A 9,361-nucleotide genomic window follows, 5' to 3' on the forward strand; every position below is an offset into this window, starting at 1 on the left:
GACCTTATCAAGGATAAAAACATGGGAGGGTACAGTTCCGTGAAATAGATTTCGATGCGTTCCATTTAAGATGATTTTTTTTTACGAGGTGAAAAGAAAAAAACATTTGGTTTTCCTCTCTTTTTCTGTGCTGCATTTATGGCTCTTTGCTATTGCTGCAAAAATATTGATGTTAAAAAAATCTGTTCAAATGAGTTCAAATAACTCAAAACTCTGTGTGGAATCAACAATAAAAGCAATATTATCCTACTTTATTATAATAAAAAAGTTAGCATTTGCCATTGATGTTTAAATATATTTTACACTGACTAATTTCAGCTGGAAAGTTTTCATTATAGATTTGACAATATAAAACCATGTAAACCATGCAGATTCAATCGGAGGATGACCGTGCGGCTCATTGATTGTATCCTATTATACTACAGAATGAACACAAGCCTGCTATGTATGTTTATAATGCATTATCAGATTTTGTTGAATACAAGTGTCTCACAGGCACCAAATGAAAGCCATATTGATCCTAGACAGACATAAAAAATGAGTCAGGCAAAAAGGAAGACTTCTGGAGGCAATTTTGCTCAAATGATACAGTTTTTTTTAGTATAAAATAAGAAAATGAGCTGGGATGGGGAGGGATGGGGGTAGAGAGAAAATAATCGAGGGAAAGTAAGAGCAAAGGAAAGACAGAGGAAACAATGAGTAACAGAGAGAGACTGAAAGAGAGCAGATGAGACAAAGAAAACTTGCTTGTGAATCTCATTAAGATGCAAGAGGGCATCTATGAACATTAAAGAGAGTGCTGTCTGTGTGTGTGTGTGTGTGTGTGTGTGTGTGTGTGTGTGTGTGTGTGTGTGTGTGTGTGTGTGTGTGTGTGTGTGTGTGTGTGTGTGTGTGTGTGTGTGTGTGTGTGTGTGTGTGTGTGTGTGTGTGTGTGTGTGTGTGTGTGTGTGTGTGTGTGTGTGTGTGTGTGTGTGAGAGAGAGAGAGAGAGGCTTGCAGGGGTGGTACTGGTACAGCTCACCCATCACCAAGGGCTGATTTAAAATGAGAGAGCTTTCCATTTCTGCATGGGGTTGAGAAGATGCAAAAAATTCTAAAGATATGAGGAAATCAAACCAAAAAGGATCAAAGTTCAGTGAGAATATGGAAGGTTGTAAGTGATATCATTTTAAAAAGTTTGCTACTCTACATGCATGGTGGTCCTGACACACTGCATACAGCGTTTGATCACATTCTTGCATATGCTACTCTTGGATAAAATCAAAGATGGTTTGGATGAATAACTCCGCCCAAGTAGCAGTGCTTCGCCTTCTGAGAATATAGTTCCCAGTATGTATATGGTTAGAAGATGGCTGTGTCTCATGTGACCTTGTTATTTGTACACGCTGTGACTATACAAATCACAACATGTAAATAGGAAAACGTTGGCGTTATTTTGCCACTTATTGGGAGCAGTATGCTAGCTGGAGCCATTTACCTCCAGTCTTTGTGCTAAGCTAGGCTAGCGGTGGGTGCGTCAGACAGAGTTACGGCACGCACGGAGATGAAAAGGGTATGTATACACTTATCTAACTCTGGGGGATACGGTGAATAAGCTAAAGTCCCAAAAAGTCGGCGTGTTCCTTTAATCTAAGGGTCTGTACTATAAACCCTCTGGACCGGAAGTTCTGACATCAAACAACTGGTTACATGCACCTTACAAGTAAATTCATTAGTTTGAAAGGTGTTAAACGAGTACAGACGAACAAAGAATAAGCTGATTTGGATTATATGAAGCCTTCATCACAAACGAAGAACAGGTACAATCAAGTGACAAGGTTGAATTATCTGCAATTATATTATCTCGAGCGAACGTAACAGTGAATCAACAGACAGAATAAATTAGACTTCTCGCGGTAAGCGCTGACCCTGACCTGCTGTGTGAGTGTACAGCAGTAACTGGTTTCATTTTCTCCGAACGCTGTTGCCTGGAGACATGCTGATTGACGCATTCGCTCGCTCTCTGAGGGTGACTATGAGCTGATCCAAGCCTGTGTTATTGGCTCAGTGAGTCAGCAAATTTATCTGGGTAACATTTTAGCATTATGTACTTTATTCAGCTCAAGCTTATCAACTTCATTGAATGTTGACTAATGATTCAAACCAATCATATGTAAGACAAACAGCTGATATTTTGGATGGATGAGCCATCTGGGATATCAAACTGCAGGCTGCCTCCTGGTTGGGTAACCATGAGTAAATGAGAGTAATCGGTGTGAGACGCTCTCACAATAGCCTGTTTCATTAGTCTGAGACAGGAAGTTGGCAGGAGATTGCTTCCTCGATGTGCACAGACTTCACAGACCGCCAAATTACAAAATCACAATTGCCAGCTTAAAGGAATAGTTCACTTTAAAATGAAAATTCTGTCATCATATACTCACCCTCATGTTGTTTCAAACCTGTATGACTTCCATAGTAGGAAAAAACTATACTATGGAAGTCAATGGGACCCAGAAACTGTCTGGTTACTGACATTCTTCTAAATATCTTCCTTTGTGTTCAGCAGAAGAAAGAAATTCATACAGGTTTGAAACAACATGAGGGTGAGTATTTGATGACAGAATTTTCATTTTAAAGTGAACTATTCCTTTAATTCAATACCCAAAAGGTATTAAGCCAAACATGCTGATTTTCGCCAGAAAAACAGTGGGAAATAGACAGATTCATTCTGTACCGATTCAATACTTTAATACTTTAACCTCTCTGTATTATTTGTTTATGTGCCAAGTACAATATCATTCAAAAGTTTGGGGTCAGTAAGATTTTTAAAAAGATTTTAATACTTTTATTCAGCAAGCATGCAGCAATTCGATGAAAAGTGACAGTAAAGACTTACTAAAAAATAAATGCTATTTATTTAAACTTTCTATTCAACAAAGAATGCTGAAAATGTTTACTTTTCAGCTTCCACAAAAATATTAAACAGCATAACTGTTTTCAACATTGATGATCATAAGAATTGATTCTTGAGCACCAAATCAGCATATTACAATGAGCTTTGCCATCTTAAATACATTTTTAAAATATATTAAAATAAAAACGCTTATTTAAAATGATAAAATAGTTTCACAATATTACTGTTTTACTGTATTTTTGAACAAATAAATGCAGTCTTGATAAATGTAAGTAACTTCTTTAAAAAAATCTTACCAACCCCAATCTTTTGAAAGACAATATATATATTTACATTCTTTTAACAACTTTTAACAATATCCATTGTGTTTGACTAATCAAAGTGTTTTTGACTACCCTGCTTTTATTTAAACCAACATTAAGGCCCCGTTTACACGATGGGAAACGCAGATATTTCCCTGCGTTTTGGCCTGTCATTTACACGAAAACGGCGTTTTTATCCCAAAAAACGATCATTTCTAAAAACTCCGGCCAAAGTGGAGATTTCTGAAAACGCCGGTTATGTGTTGCCGTGTCAACTGGGAGAAATGGGGTTTTAGGTTCTCAAACGTCACATTATGCGCCAGAAAATGCTTACGTCATGAACCTCACGCCGTGTCTGTTGTTTTGAAAGGAACAGGAAGTCGCTTGTGCTATTCGTTGTTGTCGATTTTGAGGATTCTGATTGGCTTGCATGGCTTTATCCTTCTCCCTACACTGCCGCCCATAGGTTTGGCATAGTTATGATGGCGCTCGACGGCGTATTTATGCGGGTTGATGTAAACGACAACTTTTTTGAAAACGATGTTGTGTGCACAATGTTATTATTGAAAACGGAGGGGGGGAAATATTTGTTTCTCTAAATACCCGGCTATGTGTAAATGTGGCCTAAGTAAATTATTGAACACACAGCTTAAACACAGAAGCAGACACATCAGATTGCGTTCTTGCTGTTTCAGACCGACTCAATGGACAGTAAAGTCTTCCGGACTCCAGTGTGTGAAGACAACGAGCACCATTGGGATTCTTAACGCCACCAACACAATACAGAACTCCCACATGACACTCCTCCAGCAGACGGCTGTATCAGAGCTCTGTGGGCTGGAACATGGTGACTAGTCACTAGGCTTTTTTTCTCTGCCTTTCCAGCTTCCCTCAGCCCAGTCCTTGCCATTAATAAATTATGGCCTCTGATCAGCCAGGATTCACGACTGCAATTACATTCAATGTGCTGCAAGTGAGGAAACAGAGCCAACATGGAGCCAGTCAAACTAGCTGCATTTGCCCAGCTTAAATATGTCTGGAACCAGGGCGAAGGATATTAAGAAATGAGACATGAAAGGTTCCAGAAGTGGTGTGGTGTGTGCTGCAGCATGATAACGCTCCACTATCTTCCTTATACTGATTGGAAACGTGTTTCAGATCCTTACTTTTTCTACGAAACCCAGCCAGGAACCTAAAGTCAGACCAGCATCATGTGTCCTGGGGAGGGGGTTAGGATGGAGGGGGAGGGGGTTTGGGGGGTATTCAGCACCTTGGACAGCTTCTTCTCGCAAAGCCTGCCCCAATCTGGAGCCATTTAAATGAGATATAAGAGCGCCAGCGTTCTTCTTTCCACACTTTGGATTATCTTCATTCGCATGCAGTCCCTATACTTCTCCACTATCTCCGTTTCCATATTGCATCTATCCACTCTCCAAATTTGAATTCCCCTTCATATTTAATATCTCAATCAGGTAATCGCCCACACCTGCTTAACAAAATGCTGTCCGTGCAAACTGGCCTCTTAAAGTGCAGATACTTGTGTTTGCTATATTTCAAGCACTGATTGCTGGTAATTATTTGCAATGTGTGGGGTTATTAAGAACTATGCTGACATTGGCAGTCTTGAGCCTGAACACATTAGACTTAACATTCAAAGCAATGTATATGTTTGCACACATTTGACAGAAAGGTGAACTGTGCATTCAACAGCATTCAACGCGCAGTGTTTGTGTGCACTGGGATCAGACCCAGAGGAATTGGTCTACCACACAGTGATATGCAAATATGTTCCAGTTTTGAATCTAAGGAGCCACATTGGATTCAAAAGCATATCAGTGAATAGTGCTTAAATGTATGCTTTGTTCCTGACCCAAAGCTATCAGAAGACTTGGAATATATTGCACAGTTAATATGGACTAATTGTATGGTTCCTTTTTTGATGTTGACCTCTCATGCTAACAATGAAATGTCATTGAATGGAAAAGATCTATGTGAATTTTTTGTTCCACAGAAAAATAGAACCCCATACAGATTTGAAACTGAAGGAATGAAATAAGAATGATTTTAATTTACATTTTCATTACATTTTGAATATATATATATATATATATATATATTTTTTTTTTTTTTTTTTTTTTAACCATATAATGAAAGTCAGTGGGAAAGTCAAAAATCCATAAATAAAAAGTCAATGGGGTCAAAAATAGCATCAGGGTCTAATGCTGTTTTGGACCCCTTGACTTTCATTATATGGATTTTTTTGCCAGCCACCGCCAGATTTTAGTCATTTTCACAAAAGTTTTATGGCCCCTAGAATATTTTTTTTTGTATGAATATCTGAACATATAATATATATATATATAAAAAAAAATCTGTTTTATTCTAGCCTCATGCTTTCTTTTTTTAATCAACACTTGAATGTGGCTAAGTTTCATTAAAAAATCAACATTTTAAGAGCAAAAAGCAGAGAGAATCATGTTTCTGTCAAAGACTACATTCAGATTCATTTTTATCCTATTTATTAACGATAATTTTTCATATGCATCTGCTTACATACAGTATGATATTGCACATTTCTGCTTCTTTTTTGCCTGCGTTTTGATCTGGAGAAACTGTACTCATTCAGGAGATGCGTAATAGCGCCCCTACCCTACCTTATACCAGCGATAACACAGAAAGCCATAAAAACTCGTAATTGGCAGGGAAAGAGTTAATGTTTGGTGTATGTTTCAATTATGCATTAGCATAATGAGGACTTTTCTTATCTTTGTTCAAATGTGTGCTGATGTACATAGAAAGGGCAAAAAGAGCCATAAAGAAGAGTTGAAGAGAAAAATCAATACCATGTCTCAAATTGCTCTACAAATGGTTGCATTAAGTGTCTCTAAAGGAAATAAGAGGCAGAGAGAAAGAACACGTGGAATGAAGCATTGCTGTTCATCCTCAACATCAACAACATGCATATTGACAATGTGTTTACCGGCAGAGGTTGTAATCAGAGGCTGCAATAACTTGATAATAATAATAATTTATTAACCAGTGCAACATGGCAGATTTGGACTGATACAACAAGTGGTGCACTGTGACTGTAGTTTACTGTGCTTATCAGTGATACTGGATAGCAAACACTTCACTGTCTGTGCTGGTCAATACGAATCCTCTCAGCTTATCTCTTCCTTAAGTCACAGGCAGCACATTAAAGCCTTTCTGCAGTAATTGCAGCTGTCTTGCAGGCTTTCAATAACTGGATGGCTCTGAAAATAAGCCAGCACATCACCTGTTTCAAAAAGCACCGTGCTTAAGCATGTCATGATTGACAGACTAAAGGTTTTATAGAGCTTTTGCCAGTGAATCCAAACTCTGCTGAATCTACAACAGATTCATTTAATTGAATTAGACAATTTAAAAATCAAATAAACAAATGAAGAGTTCAGATGCAAAAGCCTCTAAGTGCCATCTGAAATTTTCTTCTAGAATGATCATTTTTATCAAGCTCGTATATTTAAGTTCAGTAAATTCACTTAAATGGCAATGAAAATCACCTATTAATTGTCAATTAAGTGAAATTACTGAAATTAAATATACGAGCTTGATAAAAATGATCATTCTAGAATAAAATTTCAGATGGCACTAGAGGCTTTTGCATCTGAACTCTTCAAATACACTACCATTTCAAAAGTAATGGGGTAATTTAAAAAAAGAAAATAATATATATATATATATATTATGCCATGACACTGATCAAATATGACAGTAAAGCCATTTCTATTGTTACAAAAGATTTCTATTTAAAATAAATACTGTTCTTTTAAACTTTCTATTCATCAAAGCACCAAATCAGCATATTAGAATGATTTCTGAAGGATCATGTGAGTAATGATGCTGAAAATTCAGCTTTTCCATCATAGGACTACATCTCATTTTAAAATATATTCAAAAAGATCACATATACTGGTCAATTTTTTTTTTTTTTAATGTTTTTGCAAGAAGACTCGTATTCTCATCAAGCCTGCATTTATTTAATCCAAAATTCAGGAAAAAAAAACTGAAATCTTGTGAAATATTATTACAATTTAAAATAACGAGTTTCCATTTTATTTTACTTGAATTTTATGAATTTTAAAAGAAATAAGTGGTAATTCTCAGTAATTTCAGTAATTTTTTATTTCTTTTTTTGAAATAAATTAATAATTTTATTCAGCAAGGATGTGTTAAATTGAAAAAAATTAAAATAAAATTCTTCAATAATGAATCCTGAAAAATATCACAGGTTCCAAAAAAATATTAAGCAGCACAACTGTGTCCAACATTGATTATAACGGAGTATCAAATCAGCATATTAGAATGATTTCAGAAGGGTAATTATGCTGAAAATTCAGCTTTGCATCACATAAATAAATTATATTTTAAGGTAGGCTAGAAAACCTAAACAGAAACCCATTATTTTAAATTGTAATATTAATAATTGTAATAATTTCACAATATTACTGTTTTTTCTGTATGTTTGATCAAATAAATGCAGGCTTGATGAGCATAAGAGACTTCATTCAAAAAGAAAAAATAGTAATGTTACTTTTGACCAGTTCTATATAAGGCCTCTCACTTCTCTCTGATTTTAATGAAATTATAATACATGAATAAAAACCTGTGGATTTTTTTTGCAGGAAGCAAATCTCCTGCAGCAGCCTAACAAGTTGAACTTGAGAGTTATGGAATTAATGACTGGAAAAGATCCACAAGCTGATGCACATATTCAGCATGGATCAACAACCCCCAGAGAAATCCACAATAAGCAGTGAGGAGGGTCTTTTTGCTGCTTCACAACATCTCTGAAAGGCTTCAGATAGAGACAACAAAATAAAGCTGGGATCAGAGTCCCTGGAGAGAAGCAGTGCCTCTGTACCATGGCAGCATCCATTGTTTACTCTCACAGTGTGAATCATACTCTCCGCAGCACAATCTCAGACTTAAGTCCCACAGATCTGAGGACAGCTAAGATATTCTGAAGCTTAATTCATCTGGTAGAAGGTTTAATGACGACAGGGGGCAGAATGCCAGGGGAAATAAAAGCGGAGTTGTCCTGCTAAACATTAACTTACCTACTCACATTTGCTGAGACTCATCCATCCATATCAATGGGTAAAGGACTGAGCTAGTCATCACTGTCATCATAGAGAAACAATACCAGGCAGAGTCGGCAGGCTGCAGCTACATAAGTTCTCTCAATGGCACACACTGGGTGTGTCTCAACATCCAGATTATTTATTTATTTATTTATATTATTCATTCTGTTCTCTAAGTACACCAGCTACATTTTACACAACACTGAAATCTGCAAATGCATCCAGTTGGGTCTTTATGAAACTTTTATACTATCCTGATTGCACATTGCACAAAAAAAAAAACAAATATATAAATATATAATAATAAAAACACTAGAATTTAGATATGTGACTGCAGTAGACATAGCCCATCACTGGATTAAATTCACGAAATCCAGCTATTTATATAAATATTTTATATTTTCTATATAAAAAGCATTAAAGCAATATTATAGCCGTATTAAAATGAATTAAACAGCTTTAAGTCTTTAAACTTGATAATCAGTTGAACTGATACTTAAATCTTAATAAGTGATCTATTTGCCAATTTAGCAATACATATCTGAAGGAAATAAATACAAAAAGCACAGAAAGGATCAACAAAGTGATTATTTCTCGGAAAATTAAACTTTAATGAAATTAAATGTAAATCCCATAAGAGATCAAAATAACATGCCACACTAGATCCAATGGCTTATGAATTTGATTTAGGCTAGGTTATTAATAAAATTTCATCATCAATATCATGATGTTGAAGTCTATACAGACCCCTGTAAATAATCAATAATAAAGCGTATTATTGAAAGTTCCCGAGAAAATTCCAATATGACACTCACCGCTTTGCTCCCCAAGAAAGACGAGTTTGAATTTCCTTAAAGGGTTTCCAAAGTCATTTCCCACAGACATGTTTGAGGGCTTGTTTTTTTAACAGCGTGTTCCCACCGGTGTAAATGTCTGGATGGGGCAGCGCGATGGAGAAAGCGGAGCTCCTGTGCGTTAGGAAACTGGAATGCTGCACTGGATCGGCTGTCAGCCTGTCAGGCTTAATCGCTGCTGCGCATG

The sequence above is a fragment of the Scardinius erythrophthalmus genome, assembly GCF_964197995.2.
Source record: "Scardinius erythrophthalmus genome assembly, chromosome: 12".
Lineage (NCBI taxonomy): Eukaryota > Metazoa > Chordata > Actinopteri > Cypriniformes > Leuciscidae > Scardinius > Scardinius erythrophthalmus.